The sequence below is a fragment of the Ctenocephalides felis genome, unplaced genomic scaffold (genome assembly GCF_003426905.1).
Source record: "Ctenocephalides felis isolate EL2017-DRISC unplaced genomic scaffold, ASM342690v1 CF-g0.4_SCAFFOLD_01170, whole genome shotgun sequence".
Classification (NCBI taxonomy): Eukaryota; Metazoa; Arthropoda; class Insecta; order Siphonaptera; family Pulicidae; genus Ctenocephalides; species Ctenocephalides felis.
Window position 1 is genome coordinate 53,636,752 of NW_020537324.1, and position 21,228 is coordinate 53,657,979.

Sequence of the window (21,228 nt, forward strand, 5' to 3'; positions counted from 1 at the left end):
CCGAATTGTGCTAATGACGATTATGTTTGTCAATCACAAAGTTAGTTGCGCTGATAAGATATCGGATGAAAAATATAATCTTTTTTACAAAATTGAAAAATGTTGTTACTACATTTTACTTCCTTATTGAATTAAGCTCAATTACTTTTGTATTACAATAAAAATGAACTAAAGACATTAAATTATCATACATGTAAATGTAAGAAAGCAAGGATAGTTTTTGATGAAAAGCAAATCTATGTTCAAAATAAATAGTTCAAGATGTAATTTCAATAAATTTTGATTCATATAAATTAAGTTAATTATTTCCTAACTAAGCTCATACAATAAGCTATTTTTATATAAATCTTTATTCAAACCAATTTGGTGCTACGGTATACAATTGTGGGGCAGTGCTCATAAGATTAACATAGAAATAATACAGAAATTTCAAAACAAATTTTTGAAAATTGCCTTAGGAGCTCCAAAATATGTTCCCAACTGGTCGATTCATGTCGACACGAATACATCTACCATAAATGAAGTGATTACAAAAACAGCACACAAGTATAGAAACAAGATAAACAGTCACCCAAATTCATTAGCAAACTCACTAATAACAGAGAACTATCCAAGAAGATTGAAAAGAAAAGTGCCACTGGATTTAAGCCATCAATAAAAAATAAGCCATCCTGATAAAAAATGGAAACACCTTAATCATTATTTATAAGAAATTTTTTAATAAGTAAATAGTTAAAATTATATAATTATCAATAAAATATTGTGAATTTTATATCGAATGGAAAAAACAACTACTGCGTTGTTTTTTCCAACATGCCCTTATAGTATACAATGTCCCTTTTCGGCCGACTATTGTAAATTCATCAAATTTATTGAATGTCCTTTACTGGTCAGTTGTAAATAAAAGAAATAATAATAAAAAAAATCAACATTTCGGGAAGTTCATGCAACTTATCAAGGTAAAATGTCACTTACAACTACTTATTTTATGTAGTCACAGCCTCAAATCATTCTAAACAACTTCAGAATAATCTTCTCGTCATAACGAGTATATTCGTCATTTAAAGTTAACTGGTTAATATAATAAGATTTTTTCACGTATTAAATGAAATATATGTAGAAGCTAAAATGTAATATTACTCAAAAATATTTGTGAGACTAAATTTCATTACTTATCTCGTAAGTGGTACATTATCTTCGTTTATAATTATTATTAGTTATTATTAGGTACTCTACTAATATATGTTGAAATATATCTATGTGTATTCGCATTATTACTATAGTATATTTTTGCTTATAATATACATATTCTAAATATTACTTCTAAAATAAAATAACGATCTACCAATATACAAATTGGTGCACGTATATGCAATAATGATATTCTTATCTAATATAAGTAATTGTATTAATAGTAATAACAATTATTACGAATAAATAATTCATGAAGTAACAACTAATAATAATTTAAGTTGCTTGAAAGTTTCAAGTTGAAACATATAACGTGTTAATTTTTTTAAACTGTTATATAGGCTTTATATAAATAATACATTATTAAATAATACCTTGCGGTTATTAAATGATTTGCATTCTATAAATTCTATTATTTTATGGATATCTATTAACCATAAATTGGCTAGTTAGTTCCTAACAATATACTCTAATGTTATACAACATACTTTAATTATACATTTACTACTGCATTAGTAATTTCAAATTAAATTTAATATTCTAATTAATGTGAAAGTGAAATATAATATATATTTATATAATTGAGTTCTTTCAATTAGTTATGTATCATATTTTTAATCCGTTATAAATCATTTTAGACTAAAGATATTAACTACACGAAAATTGCATATAGTGAAAATGAATATTAAAATCCACTAAATTTTATATTTTTTTGTATCCGTGCGTTCAAATATAATTGTTTATCGACACAGGTCTCGGCCCCGCAAACTTTGTAAGCTATCTTACTGATTTCTTAAATTCACTAATAATAAGATATATTTAAAATACTGAATATACTATATAATTTTTTTCACCGGAATTTGAATGCAAAATCACATATTGTATATATCTGGTAAGGTAGAGCATGGCCAAAAAAGCTCCGCAAGTAAAAAGATCCCCCATCATCATTTCTATAACGAAATGAAAGTTTTTAACGATACTATTTTAAAGTGGAAGGCAAAAGATGTGTAATCAGCCATCACCTAGATTCTTATGGCGTTGCTATCAGGAGATTAACGGCTAAGTATCAATATTCATGACAAAACTATTTTTTTACGTAGTTAATATTTTTGCATGGTTGAAAAATGTAGCTATTAATTCGTAAAATTCTTTTAAAATTAAAAATAAGGGTGTGAAAAATACAGAATAAATATATAATAGTTATAAATAATAGGTGTAAAAATACAGATGACAAATTCAAAAGAATAAAAAAACAACATTTTTCTATAAACTTTCTGGGGATTTTACTGGACATAGTTTGATAGTTGTTTGATACGTGTTGGTTATTATGTGTTTCATCTGGTCTAGACTGTAATGATTAGTATAATTAGTAATTATTTATTTAATGAATTAAACGTTTGTGCTTTGTCCTACCCTACATCTGGAATCAAATGAATTTTGCATAAAAGCACCAAAGCCTAAAAATTTAATACCTCATATAATATTTACAAAATATTTTCAACATGAATGAACGATTTTAGAGTAGATTATTTATTTATATTCAAATGGCACGAAAGCTAATAATTTAAAATTGTGTATACGTTTCAAGCGCCATATAACAGTGCTGGTTTTGTAAATATGTACAAAGCTTTGTAAATAACTTCAAAAGGGGGGCTTGGCTCATGATTAATTCACTCAAATGATGCGCTGACAAAGTTATACGGTCTCCTATTATCAGACGCTAATACGCACTACCTACCGTGCAGCTACTATACAGCTATGGGGGTAGCTTTTGTGGTTATTATTAAAACGAAACTTGCTCATACATTTTGAAAGCACAAAGGAACACACTTTATATTTTTATTTATTAATTGATCAATTTTAACCACATGCATGCGAGTTAATCGTCAATGAAATCACTCGTAAATGTATTGGTTTAATTCCAGATTAAAAAGAGATCTACCAAAATTATAGCAAAATATTTGAATATAAAATTTATTTGAATATCAATTTATATTTCAATAACTAAAAGATCATCCTGATAAATTATTAACTTTCCTGCTTAATTTTGCAATAATGAAGGGTCTCAAAAAATTGGCCAGCAGATTCAATTTAAAGTGTATCAGTTTTATTTCATTTTCTCTCTATTTGAATTTTTTTCAAACAACTTACTTAAGCATTGTAATTTATGTATGTAAGTGAATGTGTAAATGTTCTTGTTTTGTATGTGCACTGTGTTTCTTGAAATCTGCCAATTATCTTATCTACCAGTATGCTAATATCAGCACTTTTGCTAGTTCTTAGATAAAAACATCAATTACAGTGCAAACATCAATGTAGTTTGTTTTAATCTTCGAAGATAATAAGACTAGTAAAATTTAATGGTTATAAAGGTGTTGAAGACATCTTATATATAAAAATGAATCGCAAAATGTGTTGGTAAGCGCATATCTCAACAACGCCTGGACCAATTTGGCCAATTCTTTTTTTAAAATGTTCGTTGAAGTCCAAGGATACGGATACGGCGAGAAAAAATCGAAAAATACGAGCGTACGCCTTAGGAGGCGCCAACACAAGATTCGGATATTAAATTTTCAATATAGTTTTTATTTCAATATATAATTTTTTTGCATCTTTTACTAATCTTTCCACGAATATTTTTAAAATTCGTAAAATTTTCACTGGGAAAGTAAAGATGAATACATAAAATTCAGCCCTCACGATATCGATTAGAAGTTTAAGATACAATTTTGGATATTTTAAATAATAAAAAATTAAAATAATTTCATCCAACATGAAGTACCAGTGTTATGTTATGGTTATGGTTATCTTATACCGTTTAAAAGACTTCAATTTCCAATATAGTGCGGAAATTGAGACTCATCATTTTATTTAAAGCAGTTCTACATTTAACATCGCTCACATTGTAAATATATATGCATTTTGGCATGAAGAGTAATTTAAAAAAAAATTAGGTAAACAGTAAATATTTGTATATTATATTAAAAATTGTAGACATGGGTACAGAACAACGTCTGTCGGGTAATCTAGTTAGATAAATAAATTATTTTACAATTTGATTCTTATGAAAGGATTATCACTATAATAAACTTTTATTTTAATACAGAAAATTTAATGTAGTAGGTATAATAAGATTTAGTTACTTGTACTCGTTATTTGATGTATATATAATTTAGACATATATAATAAACTTCAATTATTAACTTCCCGAAGGAGAAGTTTGTTTTCATCAAAAAATCCGATTTAGTAATTTTATGTTTTTTTGACGTTTCAAGCCATAGTAGATTGAGACCAAATTTGGAAAAAGTACATGTATTTTTCGACGATTTTAATGATTTTTTTGACGTTAGATATCTTGGTTTTCCAAAACATTACGGTTCTGCGACAAGTCGTTTAATTTTTAAAAATTCATCAAAGTTTCAGAAAATGTGTAGCGTTTTTTGACGTTACGGTCAGCTGAGCCGTTTCTTTAAAATTCAAAAACTATTTGAAAGATATTATTTGGGAGTTGTGATTAATTCTGTACAAAGATCGACCGAGTCGTTTCTTCGTAATTAACTGTTGAAAAAAAATCCGATTTTTTTATTTTGATAGATATCACGGCCCTAAAGAACATACTGAAATTTTACGTCTCAACGGTAAGTTTTGAAGTAGTAGTAATTTTAAAAAATTATCGAAGATGGAAAAAATATTATAGTCAAAATTTGTATAAATTATAACACAATTCGGGAAGTTCATGCATCTTGCCTTGGCTAAATGTCACTTTCAACTAGTTTAATTTTTTTAGAAGATCTGCCCAGCGGTTAGCATATATCTCTAGTGAATATATATTATTATTCGGTTCAATTTGATGCAGCAATGCCGGGGAAATGTCGGAGGTTCTACCAACGGACAGCCAGTTGTAGTAGTGACATCGGTTTTTATTTGAAAATATATAGATGGAAATATGTATTTAAGTGAAAACTTAGCTAAATATTTCCATCTGTATTTTTAAATAAAAGCCGATGCCACTACTGCATTAGGCTGTCTTAGGCTCGTATCGAAAAATCTATTAGCTAGATGGCCCAGCCTTTAACCACGGTCAAGCCCTAAATACAATATTAAGATAAATATTTCATTTCATTTTCATTTTCATAAAGAAAAAGTACTTTACCTTTTGTGTTTCAGCAAATTCAGCTTTGAAAAATTTATTTTGTTACAAGCGTACTAATTAATGTGGAATTATATCATAATTCATTATCATTCCAATAATTGGCATTTTGGTTTAATGTTCAACGATCATTATATCACACAATCACACTACAAATTAGCAAGCGACATAAAACATCATGATTATAGTGCTTATTATGATTATATTATAGTGATAGATTTATTTTATTTTAGTATATTTATTCTTATTTTATTGATGCAAAAGCATGGGCATCTACTAGGAATTGGGCTCGCCCGTAGGTAAGCGGTTAAGAGCGACGAAACTTGTTTCAGAGGTCCCGGGTTCGATACTCACTTCGAGCAGCCTGTTGTCAGGCAGCAGTGACAACGATATTCACTTGGAAATATAGATAGCAATATGTTTTCAAGTGAAAATAGCCCTTGTCCGGCATTGTTACACCAATAAAAAGTCAGCCCTATCAGATTAATTCTAATAACAAAAATCATCAAATATGGATGGATTAACCATTGGGTTACCATCTAAAAAATACGAAGTAAGGAGAACCAACAGCTCATAGGACGTAAGGTTCTGATTTCTGTTAAAAATATATAAAAAAAATCTACTAGGAATTAAACTGATCACTTTTTATAATCGTTTTAGAATAACACAAATGTACTATACTTTTGTATTCGTAACTTTTGCATAGCCTCATAACGAATCAGAGACGCAGTTTTTTTAAATTTGCAAACAGCGCTTGCGCTAGAAAAACTGTGAAACAAAACTAGTAATTTTTCAATTTTTATTCAACGCGTATACACCATCATCGTTGATTATTCAATTGAATCCACAACAAGTGCTAATATCTATCAGTCGCTCTAGGTTATAAATTTGAAAATATGCAAATTTATTTATGGTCATAATTGGCGCGTTGCAGAGTAAACGTTTTGCAACCGGAAACTTGACGTACTGGGGTTTACGAGTATGTTCGCGATTCGCCCGGAGCCTCGAATCATTCCCGAGCTTGTGGGGCAACGCGAGATGCGGTCCTAAGGGAACCCATATGTCGTACGGGATCTCTAATTCACTTTGGCGACGACTATGAGCGTCAAACGGGGATGATGACTCCTGAACGGGCGTCATATTACAACTCAACCCTGCAGTTATTCTATTATCTATTAGACGGTCCGTGTTATTACGAAACTTGCTGACGTAAACTGTTACGGAACGTTTTTGGGGCGGGCGAGGAAATATATATTTTTCATATAGAGTTTGGCAAAAACATCGAAAAATTTGATGTTTCGATTTTATTTTGGATCCTGCATATTAAAAGTTTCTGATTGTTTATAATTGTTTGACGTAAAACTTCTTTAGGCGCGAATAGGGTGTAAATCCGTACAAATGCAACGGAAAAAGCGTTACGGCCGAGTTGAGTGCCAATGATTCGTCATTCGCTTTCGATATCATCGAATATTTCTATAAAGGTCGATTGTGATTGGTCGTGAAAATAAATAAAACAAATGAAAAATCTGACGTGTAAGAAATGTAAGTTTATGGAAGTAATTTGTATTATTCGTGTTTACTATGAATACATCGTATTCTAATATTGTCTAAGGTAGTTACTATATATTTTTGAGGTTATTAAAATTGATATTATTTTCATAGGCAAGATAGTTATTACAGCTGCTCAAAGAATGAGACTTTATCGCCAGCGAAATAGTAAAAACAACAAGCAGTTAATTTGTATGTTAATTTTAATTACATGAAATGGTGAAAACAATATTTTTTTAGACGTTAATAATTCTCTGCATTTTTATAGATATTAAAAAATATTAAAGCTTTATTCTATCATGCTTTTTCAGAATTATATCTCAGACGCTTTTGGAAGTTTACAGGGAGTCTATATGTTTTTTGATCATGATGACAATTAAGCATTACAAATTTGCATATTTTTATAAATAATGAAGAATAAATTGCTATTCAGATTAATTACTCTAAATAAGAGATCAAGCACAACAATAGTTCGTGTAGCTGTGTATCATTTATATACAGATATACTTCATAATGGACATCTATGCAGTTTATTTATTGTTAGTGTTAATAAAATTTTTCAAGATTGTTATAAGTTCACTGTGTAAACAAATATTAAAGAATTTATTAATCAGCAATTACTTCATTTCTCTAATAAAGGTTCAAGTCCTAAATGCTAATTACAATGACAAACCGATTATGTCTCAAGTGTGACTTTAATTACATTTATTATTTACAAACATTGTAAATACTTTTAATGGTATTATGAATATATAATTATTTTGTGTATAATGTTTGGCATTAAAAAATGTGTGCATTACGAGTGTTAACATATTACTAATAAACATTATTCAAAATTTGTTATATGATGTATTTATTTTACTTAAATGTCATCTCGTAAAATAGCAAAAAAGTTTTACTTCAATCGCATGTGAACCTTACGCGCACTCTTTTTTTTAAGTATATCCTTTTTTATATTATGATATAAGGTGTATTATATAATTATTTTATAAGTGTATTTTTTTATAAACGTGTGAGAGACCAACTGAATCGACAAATAAGTAAACAAAAGAAATAGCAAAATAAATAAATAAAAAAATGCAATTTTACAAGAGATAAACTAAATAAATATTTATTTCAAGCGTGCAGGTGAATATTTCTAACAAAATAACAGATTAGGTTATATACAGCGTTATCTCCGTAAAAAATTAACTCAAAAATGTATAATCCCTTAGAAATTAAAATCAAGACTTGGTGCCCCCTGGCCGTCGCATTTTAACCGCCTATAGGGTGAAAAAGACAGGGTCACAGCTTCATTGTAGAATGTGATTAGATATTATATATGTTATGTATTAGATAGATAGAGCAAAGTTTTAAATAAAAATAAATTATTACAACAAAAATATAATGCCAGAATGAATTGCGCGAATATACATCAACGTTCTCGTATACGTATTGTTTCAGGCGCGCAACAGCAAGAAGTAAATTTATTGGCTCTAATTTTTTCTTACAAAATTTCTTTTATTTTAAAAAAGCTCATAAATTTATACACAAACATTTTAGGTCGCATCAAAGATAAAATAGTATAATTTTCTTAATGTATGGGCATTTTGCTTATTAAATTGAACAGAAAAGTTGATTTTTTAAATCTTTTTTTCAAATCACATAGGCCCTAAAACGTTGATGATCTGATAATGAGTATAATTTAGATTTTCTAAATTCATAAATTCGTAAAAATAGAGCTTTCTAATATATGATCTGGTATTCGGTTTTGGATAAAGATAAAACGTTGCAATATGAAACTTAAAAATAAATAATAAATTTATATACAGGGTGTCCCAGAACTTAACGTTATGCCGAAACGTATTGATCTTAACTGTCCTGAAAAAAAAAATAGAAAAAAATTTGAAGATAATTGTTCCACGTTGTTGGGAGAATATGAGCTTTCAAGGGCAAAATAGAGCTAGATAAAATAGTAATAGTAGTAGGTGAAATGATGATAATTTTTCGGCTATTGTAGTTAATTTTTTATTAATTTTGTTAATATAAACTTTGGGGATATAATCATGAATAACATTTCTAAAAGTACAGTATAACATAATAACACCAATTGCCCCAAGTTTAAAAAGATGAAGACTTCTTATTGAACTATGAATTTAAATTATTTAAAATTGGCCTATTTTGAGATATGTACTAAAGTATGTTGGCAAGTTTTATCAAAAGTTGAAACATTTAAATCAGGATTTTAAAATGGATAAATACTTGATAATTTTATTATTGAAAAAATTCAAGAAAAAAACATAAAAATAGCTTGATTTTTGCTAGTGATTTTTCTCACAATTAGACCAAATGTTGAAGTTGTAATTTGAGTAACAAACATTTGAACTGAATGTGAGTGAAATGCGTTAGCCGTTATCGTATTATTTTTAGGTTTTTATTTTTTATTCGAAAATTTTCAAGAGTAAAATTATCAATTTTTGGCTTGACATTAAGTTCTGAGACAGCCCGTATACTTATATTATATAGTTCTGAACAATATATTATAAATCAAATTTTCAGTGATTCAGTTATTTAATACTTGAGGAAAATCTTTAATTTTTTTCCAACTTAATAACTTGTCTGATAGACTTTTCTTACGATAACATTCAAATATAATATATTGTGTCTACAAACGCATTAAATATTACAAAACTAATATTTTTATTAACGAATGACATTATAAAATGTCGCAAATATTAAATAATAAAAACATACTAAAATACCATATCTTTTGGTATAGTTATTCTTGACAATTGAAATGATAATACTTAACAATTGCTTCTAGATATATTATCCAAATAGTGAATTTTATTAATGATTTATTAATAATAAAATATAAGCTTATTGTTTGCTCTACCAGGATTTTGCTCACACATTTTTTGTAATCGCAGTTAGAAAATATTTAACTTAGCACATCTATATCATATCAGTAACGATCATTACCTACATTTCGCAAATTATATAAAATTGTTTGGACGTGGTCGGCCAGTGCAATGAGGTAATCGAATTTTCCAGAACCCTGCAGAAATACGAAAAATATTGCATTAGATCAGCGTTCTAATAAATGTGGATACGTTTCATATGTGCTATCACTTGATGTTATTTGCAATGGAGCAGAAATAGATTTCAGCAATAATTTGGCAGTGAATTCCTGGAAGATGAAGTAATGGTAATAAAAACATTCATTTAATACAATTCAAAAAGATATATTCACATTAACTTGTACTTAGTATTTCTTTCAGTATTTTTATGTATATTACTTTTTGGCATTATTTGTATCAAATTTATACAAATTGTAGGCTATGTTGTGGTACTATTGTTTAGGCAAATAATGAGCTATTACGTTGTTTATCCTAAACTTTGAAATTTTATTTAAATTTCTAACTTGTATAGTTAAGTTATAATAATCACAAAAAATCGAAAGTGAAAATTTTTGCATATACTAACGTTTCAAGACCTCTTCAACATTATGGCATTCCTTTAAAAAAAAGTATGTATGTATGTGTGTATGTATGGATACAATAGATATACAGATAGATTCGTAGACTGATAAGCTAATAGACAAGTTAGCTGATAGATAGGTAGGCAGGTAAACAAGTGGACTACACACAGGTTCACAATTAAACACGGAGACAGGTAGGCAGTTAATCATATACACAGGTGAAACAATAATGTTATTATTATATATTTAGTTTATATTAAATATAAAAATTATTGTTCAAAATAAATTATTTTTGTAGAATGAAATTCTAAGAACTTGCAAGAATAACATGTAATTACTGTACGTGTCATGTAATCATAAACATTCTTTAGCTTTAAATCAGCTATTATATGAAATTCTTAGAAGAGAGTTAGTTTTTCGATACCTACTAATGTAGGTCGTTAAATTTAGAGTACACCTTACTACTAAAGTTAATCGGTTTTTTTATATTAAGAAATATTACCAAATAAGAGCTTATGCTATTAGATAAATTAAATAAATGCGGAGTTTAGTATATTTACAAAGGTTTCAATCAAAATGTATCGTTCACTTTCAAATAATTTCTTATTCAATCATTTTATACCTAATTTAGAGCAAAGTCGTATCAGCATTCAACATTTACCGCAAATCCACTGATACCAATGAAGTCCGCCTTGGTATTAAAACTTTTAAAGGGCAATGGTACAAGATACCTTTGCAGTAATCCAAATTAATTATCATATTAATCTTTATTATACGGGCTTCATATAACCAAATTATAGAGGTACTAAATTAGTCTGGCTGGCAGTGTTGTGACACTGAATACTATTAATTGTATTACTCTATCACTGATATCTATAATAGATTCAAGTTATGATGACAATTTTCAACCAGGTGCATATGTTACAGGCATTGGACTAAAGTTATTATTACTTCATTTAATGAGTTTACAATCAAGAAAATAAATATAATTTAATTAATTGCTCATAATGATCGTAACGCATGTATCACATATTTGAAGGATATATAAAGACTCGGGATTTTTACAAAAAATTAGAACTTAAAGATTCCTGGTTAAATAGTCTTGAAAATATTACATATCGAATAACTATTATTCTACTTCTTCTAGTTGTGCAAAGATTTGCACATTTTTTTTTAAATAATGGTCTAAATAATGTTGCTTATAATTTTTGTATTTTTTTTTCAATTTCTTCTCGTTTTCTTATGACCTGCCAAATTAAATATTCTCCTATAATGCTACGCTCTGGACGGTTTTCTATTTTCTCACTCAATAGTTTTAAATTTTGTATGTATTTTAATAATACTACATTGTTAACATATTATTAACTTCCCATAGGGTAACTTATTGCAATCATCCAATAATGAAAAATGAAAATGTTTGCATATTTTTACGTTTCAAATAATTCAAAAGGTTTCTGGCACTTTGATATACCTATCTCAGAAAAATTTGATGTGTGTTATCGGCGGTAAGACCGCTCAACCGATATGAATGATTCAAAAAGCATTCGATTTCTACTTATGGGGATTCGTGCTGATTAGTTTTTGGAAAAGGTCGGTCCAGCCATTTCCGAAATACGAAGCATTCAATGCAAAAAATGATAATCAAGTTTTTGAAAGAATAGTGCATCCGATTCGAACGATTCAAAAAACATTTAGCTTGTGAAAATACGTTTAGTTTTTGTGGAAAGCCAAGATAATTTTTATTTTGTTTCAGAATTCTAAAACCAATTTTCTTTTTTAAAAAAAAATAATTTAATTTAGTAGTTAATTCTAGCTAAAATTGTACAGATTACATATATACTTAAAGTGAATCATTTTAGCTTTGGAATATTTTTTCGCTTGATCAAGATTTATTTATAACTTTTTATGTAAAATTATTTCTATAAAAGTCATTGTCCAATTTAAAAACTCCTATATTTTGCCTATATAAACGAATAATGAAAGTTACTGTATTTATAATAATCTATTTGAAAGCAATTAATATTTCTCGAATATTTTATTAAGATACGGGGCGTTCCAGCAATTTGCTCTAAGGCACGATTAGAAAAATGATACATATTAGTTATTGTTAACAGTTACTATTAAAAGAAATCAAACAGAAAAACTCACTATTGACTACAAACATGCCTCATCTTTCTCGCTTTGGACCTTATCTCATAATCACTATAATTTACATGTTCTGACCCGTACTACCATACTCTGGCACAACTGTACCCGGTCTCCCCTATATAATACAATTGAATATTTATTATTCACTCTGGTTTTTATCTAAGCAGTCTCAATTCGTTTTCTTTAAAGTTAATATTTACAAGTAACCCCTGCATTACACGGATTCGCTCCAACACGCTTTAAAAATTGAGACCATCTTCCTTATAACACGGTACCATTAAAGCACGGGTTCGCATAAAATAAAAAATATAGTAAAATCTATGGAAATCAAACTTTATTTAATCTCAAAATAGTAAAATCGCCGTTCAATAGCTTCAATTTATTATTAAAGCGCTTACATTATATAGAAAAAATTCTAGGCTTATCCGAACAATTAGTCAACTAGTATTAAACAAAGATCATTTAAATAAAATGAGCATAAAATTTTAATGAAGATAACTTGTGGTAAATATATAAATACATAGGCTGTTCAAAAAGTTTTCGTAATTTTCGTTTTTTCAAAAAAATATTTATTTATTCGTCTACATTAATGTGGTCCCCTTCAAAGTAGTCCCCCCCAGATATAATACACTTATGCCAGCGTTTTTTCCAATTTTCGAAGCACCCTTGATATTCACTTTTTGATATGTCCTTGAGCACTCTCAGCGATTTTCTTCAATCGAGGAAAACCGCCGTCCTTTCATGGGTCTCTTCAACTTTGGGAATAGGAAAAAGTCACACGGAGCCATATCTGGTGAATTTTTGCACTTTGCAACACTTTATTTCATTTTTTACGCAAAATTTAATACAAATTCTTTGACTTTTCAATTCTTCCATTGTAAAAATCGCCGAGCTCAGAAAAACACGTCGAACCTTTAGCGACTACCACAGACAAAGTAAACAGTGAATATAGCTGAAAATTTCATCATACTTTAGGGGCATGTATACCAACACAATAAAAAAAAAAATTTTGACAATCAGACACTCCAGACCCGCGAAATTTAATTATTAGTAATTCCGGGTACTTTTTGAACAGACCACGTATGTTTTCGCTAAAAGTAAAAAATCGCAAATTTATTTTTTTTGCAAAACAATAGTGCACAGATCTGCAGGTAGTACAGAAAACAGCTTAGAGGATTAGGATATCTTGACTAAACTATTATGACTTAATTATATTATAATATTTATGTAATGTATATTACTTCCTTAGAAAAATTAATCAATAAAACAATATTTATTAAAAAATCATGATACGTAGCATGTTTTTTTTTAATTCTTGGAACGTAACCTCTTTTTTTGTACTAGTTCTTGTCCCATATAACACGGATTCGCATAACACACCAGTTTTTTGGGTTAACACACCGTGCTATATAGAAGTTACTTGTATGTACCTTTCCTAATGCACGAATTATGACTAGAACTTTAATTCTACGTAACAGTCACTAAACTGTTTAAATACATTGAAATTCTTTCAAAGAATGCAGTTGACAAATTACGTTACATCATATGCATAGTAATCTTTCGCAGATAAAATAAAGCATTATGTATTCTATCGTAATGCTATTTAAATATTTTGTTTTATTACAAACTCTTTTGTAGAAAGTAGACATTCCATAAACTCAAAATAACCAAATCTATTGTTATATCATACGGAATTACAGAAGTCCATTAATCACTCTCCAGTTGCCTTATAAATTAATTTTAATGTATTAATTTAATTTTAATGTATGTCGATGACCATAATTCGCCATGAGCGGCCGTTGAATATACGAATTACCGCAGGTGTTGAAAATATCTAATCGGATTAATAGTTTTCTTCCTTATGGCAATTGGCGCGGGTTACGAATTAAAAGGAGAGCTAGTCAGCATTCAGAATAATATTTCAATTAATAATATATGAGTATATATTAGATGGTACAATACTTTGGAATTTTTTTGCTCCCAAGGGCTCAAATGCTTCCAAAATGATAAAAAAAAATTATCAAAAAGTTTTAGCTTTAAATATTAACTTTAAGATGGTCCGCACTTCAGCCAAAGTTTCTTAAGGAAATATGTGGGTAAAATTCCATTTGTTCAGAATTTTATAACTTAGCGACAAGTGAATCAAAATTTTAAGAAAATCATTGTATTTGCTTACTTTGATCATTTCATAGCAACAAACATTTCATAGCAAAACAAATGAGTATTTGCTTAGGAAGAAGAACCAAAAAACTTTAGTTGCAGTGCGGACTATATTAAAGTTAATATTAGAAGCTATAACTTTAAGAGCTTTTTATCAATTTGGAAGCACTTGAGCCTTTGAGAGCAAAGAAATTTGAAAATATTCATATTAAGGACCATCCTAATAAGCAGTGAAATATGATGGAATATAATAAAGACTATTAATCATATAAAATATTTTTTTATATTTATATAAAATAAATTATGTAATTGTGATAGCGATTGTTAGATTATTATTTTAACTATTATGTTATCTGCTCAGAAATATTTCTGTATTAGTCTAAATCTAGATTATTACTCACAATTAGGTTATACTACATAAAAATTTATTTGAAACGAAACCTTTGAAAAATGATCTAAACTGGTTTTAAGTCGCATTTGGCCTTAGAGAAAGTTGTAGTTACTACCTAATACGTGCAAATAATTGACTTAATCGGTTAGAATTAAGATTTATCTGATTAGACAAAATTTTTAAATGCTAATTTGTAAAATAAAGTTTACACTAAAAACTAATCAAGGTAGATTCAAATTTTCCAAACTTACGCGACGTATGCGACTCATTAATTTATTTTTTAATAAACCACTATTTTTAGGTCTATAGTGAAATCAAGATAATCTCCATGAACTATATCCTTACACAAAGATTCATTAAAATTGTAAAAGAAGTTTCTTTGAACAAAGAATTCCTTATTTATTCATCTTTACCAATATCTAATCAGCACGTTTTCCAACTGATACCTTTTGAACAGTCATTAAATTTTAAAATCAGCTTTTGGGTAAATCGAGGATAACGCATAACTTTGCACATCTTTTTTTATACGCATAGTTTTCACAGCAATCACTGAAAACGTTTCAAAAATTCAAACAAACATTTCAAACAAATTACTGAAAACTCTGCTTATTACTAATTGTAAGACTATTTTATTATTAGTAGGCATTCCATTGATTGTCCCTACTCTATCTGAGATGTAGTTATATTTTTATTCTGAAGCTTTTAGAAAACAACCATCCAGTCGTCATTCTAATTAGGATATTGCAGCAATGTCAGATTAAGGGCTATTTTCTCCTGGAAACATATTGCTATCTGTTTTTTTCAAGTGAAAACCTGTGTCACTACTGCTTGACAACAGGCTGTTCGAAACGGGATTTGAACACGGGACCCCTGAATCAAATCTCGTTGCTCTTAGGGCTTCCAATAATCACGTGATCGAATTTTTAGGGATCTATGGACCCCCTAGATGATACGTAATGATATTTTTACTTACGGGCGAGCCTAATTATGCACATGATGGCGAAACAATTAAGGCGATCATCTCCTTAAATCCTTATCAAGTTTCGTCAAAAATTATTGAAATCTTTGCGAACTGAATTTTCCGGCAAAAACTTTCCTATAATTTAAAATGAGAGATTGTAAGTATTTGTCCCCTTTGACGTAAAAGGGGTTAGATAACTAATTTTAGAAAAATAGCAAAAAACATTTTTTATATTTAGGCAATAACTGAGAAATATACTGAACATATTTCGATAGTTGGTTGTTTGAAATGTCCTGTGATATGTTGTTTGGATTTACAGTATAATTACTGAAAGTCAAATGCTTATATTGCGATGCTGAATGGGATATTTCACTCGAAGATGCATCTAACACAGCTCAACAATTAATCCCGAAAGATATATTTTGTAACAGAACCGCAATTTTTGCTTAGATTTTTATTTATATGTATAATACAGCAACGCGTGATTGGGTACAGCTAATAATCTATAAACTATAAACTATCTATAAACAAAAATTTATTTTGCTTAATATATTATATATGGGAACTTGTAATTATCTCTAAAACCCTGAAATTCTTTGTCCCGTTTTGCCATCCTTCAATAACCCTACCAAAAATTGTAATATAAGGGTAGTAGAGCAAATTAACTCTAATATAGACTAAAAAAACAAAAAAGTATCTCAAAAATATTGAAGTTTAATAAAATCATCATTGAATTGTTAAAATATTGATTTTTAATTAAATCCGCCTAATTAGCGAACCAAATTAAATTAAAATATTAATGAGCATTGTAAGCACAACCGTGAAATAAATCAAGAAATATTTATGAAAAAGCTCTCTAGATAGTATACTATATTGCCATTAGCGCTCACACTATCATTTTCAATAATTGCCATAAGGAAGAAATCTATTAAACCGCTTTGATATTTTTGTCACCTCCGGTAGAATTGGAATTGCATATTGTTTGACGGAGATTTGTAATGTCGCCATCGGTCATAATCGTTTTAATATGTCTGTGTTTAATTGCTCCGTATTTAGTCCAACTAGAGCATTCATTTTTCGTAACATTCGCGGACCTGCCATTTTACGACGAAGGTCGCGCGGCTACTGTTGCCAATTGATTTTATTGTGGAGATTGTTCAAATATTTGTGTAAAGAATTACGTATGCATACTTGAATTAAAAATTGTCGGTGGGACACCTACACCAACTAATTGCTATATTGTTTTAAATGTTGCAATCCACAATACATTTTGCCTTAATTGGAACGCTATCTGTTAATTAACTACATATGTTTTAATTAAGATTTCTAATTATGTAATTTTATGAGAGTGATAACGAGCTTAATGAAATGAAAATGATAATTTTAATTTTTACTTCTACAATTTTGAACTCTACAAATAGTGATATGTAGGTATCTGATTTTTGTTGTTGTTTTAGTTTGAAGGAATACTTTTTTTTTACTGGTCAGTTAGCTAATTTTATATAGGTAGGCAAATTGCTGGAACTTACCGAACCTTAATAAAATACTCGAATTTATATTTCTTATTTTGTAAAAAGTTAATAAACAAAACCTATTCAATCGGATTTGAAATGGAGATCATTGTCTAATATTTTCAAGTATTATATAAACTGAATAGCAAAGTTAAAATTATTTATCTGAAGTATATAAGTGATAAATATATACAGTGATGAAATCAGAATTATTTTTCAAAATTCAAAAAAAAATTCTTTTGAAAATTAAGAAAAAAATGAATTAAAAAAATATTCTGTCCGCAGAAACAATTTCGTCAAAACAAGCAGAAAGTTTTTCAAATCATTTGAATGATCGGGTGCTCAATTCTCTCAAAAACTGCTATATTCAGTTCAATATCTTCGAAACAGCCGAATCTGTTTTTGGCAAAATCTCATAAACACTTCTCCTTATCATTACGAATCGAATGTTTTTTGGATCATTCAATTTGGTCATTTTTAACACTTTTTGCACCATATCTCCGAAGCCGCTGGACCTCTCTACGTCAAAAACTAATCAGCACATCTCCTCATCAATAGGCTTCGAATGTTTTTTGAACAAAAAATTGTCTCCACACATACACACAAACACATTCATTTTTTCTGAGGTATGCCAAAGTGTTCAGAAATCTCTGAATCGTGAAGTTCTGCAAAAATTTTCATTTCCGACTTTTGGCTCATTACAATAACTTACCCTACGGAAAGCTAAAAAAGATTATTTCACGTTGCTTGGTAATTATGAGCTTTTAAGTGCAACCTAGAGCTTTGGTAAAATTATGACAATTTTTCGGTTATTACGATTAATTTTGGAATCGTAATCATGGATAACAATCCTAGGACTTCGGTAAAAAGTGACCACAATTGTCCCGAGTAGTAAAGAAATAAGACTTTTTGTTAAACTATGAGTTTGAAATTTTTAAAAACGTTCGACTTTGAGAACACTTTTTACTATTCTATTATTATTATTATAATTTCAATATTAAGCTAATGCAAAAATAATGCACCAATATTTTATAGGATTCCAAAAATCCGCTTGAGTATCTATCAAGCATTCCGGGATTTCTTTAAAAAAAGTTTGTACTTGGCAGTTTCATTGTAAAAGAGTCTAAAAGGTAATATTATAACTATATCATTTTGGCTCTTTTTGGTTTCAAAATATGTTTTAAAATGCGCACAAAATAATCTTCATTCAAAATATACCTATATTTGAAATGTACAGACTTGCAAGGAGAATTTTAGGTATATTGTTCTGGGATTTTCATGAAACTTTGCATGTAGTTAGAGTTGATACTCACAACAAACCATTTAAAATATTCTAGATCTATGACAAGTAGTTTTCTTATAAAGATTAATCAAAGTTTGTAACTAGTGGGGCGCATGGTATCGTGCCTTTTTTTGAAAAAAAAAACTGTTTTCTTTATTTTGACATATTTTGGAAATTCTGAACTTTTTTTCAAAGCAATCGTTCTACTTTAACAGCATAGAGACGATATGTCAAAGCGCGTAACGGATAAACATTGGTATAGAACCCATAGGAATGTAAACAAAATTTATACTTATTGTTAAAATCTCTACAAAATATCTGATAATTTGATGTGCATATGTTTATTGATTATTTTTGACCGCCAAATAGCATTTTTTTTTACTTTTTTTATTAGATCTCCGAAACCGCTAGACCTGCCTTCATGAAAATTTGATCAATTCTTCACCTGTCAATACAAGTAAAATGTTTCCTTAGCACGTCTCCTTATCAATACGAATCGAATGTTTTTTGAATTATTCAAATTGCTTCACCCGTGTTCCCGAAATCGTCGACGAAAATTTGTATCCGCACACACACATTCACGCACATACACACACACACGTACACACACACCTATATCCATTTTTTCTAAAGTATGCCAAAATGTTCAGAAGGTTTTGAAACGTAAAGATATATAAAAATTTTCATTTTAGATTTTTTTGCGTTTACTATAATTTGCCCTACGGGAAGTTAAAAATTATATGTGGACGGTATTGAGAAGATTTGCATTGATTATTAGCTCTATAAGTATGCAACATTTTATTAAAACATCAGAATAGTAAACATAAGGTTATTAGTAAATAGTATAAATTGCTTAAATTCAAATAGTTTGTCATCTGGTTTCGTTGAAAAGCTTCATAATGTTCAGAGTTGGTTATACATAAAATCTATTGGGGTAATGCATATATCTATTTATATGTATTTACATTTAGAGAGATTTAGAGATGATCCCAAAATATAAACCTAAATCCTATCCATAATATTAATAGTGGTTTACTCCTCCTGCATACTATATAAATGAATCTGCCAGATTCCAAAAATGTGTAAACCTACAAACAGTAAAAGTTTAATATTCATTATGTGTCCAAGGTTTTAAAAATGCTTCAAATAGCAGAGTCTTGTTTTTTTCGCATCCGTTTGAAGTTTATAGAGATTAGCGATGTGTCCTTTTATATATTTGTAACAATTTATAATTTATTACTAAAACACTGCCTACGGCAACGCTCGTGCTAATGTTGAAATTTTGAATTGTAATTGAGATGTGGTTTGCAAATATAATCATGTTTTTATATTTTAATATATATGTATATCTAAATGTATATATGTGTGTATATAAATTAATCCCGTTTTCGAATTAAGAAATTTTAACATTGTTAAAAGATAAATTAGCGTTGTTATTATATGAATTGATTAACATAATTTATTTTAGAATATTGTTCGATGGATTTGATTATAATGAATTCTGTAAAATGGGAAACACCTAGAATATGGCAATAATAAATTCAAATTCGATGTCAATCAATTCATATGCGAAGTGAAAAGTTATTTAAATATTATTTGCAATTAATTATCTGTTCGAGCGAAGATCATGCATGCATTACATAAACTTGCAACTTTTATTTAAAAGGCATTTTATATTTAAAGATGCATTTATAAACAAAGCTCATAATCGCATATATAAATATTTTATAATTAGTATTCTTAAAAAAGCGCCGTTATAATTAATTCACTTACGATAACATACAACTAATTGTGATTTTATCCAATGCCCCAAAACTGATATTTTGGTGAATTATTTTATATGACAGAAACAAATACACCGTTATTAATTATTAATCATTAATTCATTGTGAACTGTCAACATAACTCGTATCATAACAAATAACTATTGTACTATGTTCAATTGAATTCCCAGGTAATTCCAAAATATAGAAACGCGTTTTTTATATTTTTCTAAAGTTTGTCATGGCTTTCTTTGGCTTCTTAGCCGGGGTTAAATAGAACAGCCAGGAAATAATCAGATCTAATATTTTATTTTAAACTAGCTGACCCAGCAAACGTTGTTTTGCTAAGTAAGGTATATTCTTAACAATTTTCAGAGAATCAAATTTATTAATATACTTTAAGTGTATGAGGATGTGTTGTTTGCATGCTCTATATAATGAAGTATTATAAAAACAATAAACCCCATTAGTTTGTCTATATTTTGTCAATAAAATCAAACTGGAAGTTTTATACACTTTCTATAAAAAAACGTAGTATAATCCAATCCAAGTCTTTTTTGGTCTTTTATTATGGATTTTCAAAGATAACCGTTTATAACCCGACAGCAAAATCATGAGAATCAAGGTTATAGTTGGTTATACATTTTTTATTGTAAATATTGT

The 21,228-nt window shown here is 28.6% G+C and overlaps 1 protein-coding gene across 1 annotated transcript in view; it reads left to right on the forward strand.

Moving 5' to 3' along the window:
* LOC113367957 (cuticle protein 21-like) overlaps window positions 1-21,228 on the forward strand; it is a 134,865-nt gene that overhangs the window by 43,780 nt on the left and 69,857 nt on the right. The gene's annotated exons all lie outside the window — the stretch shown is intronic.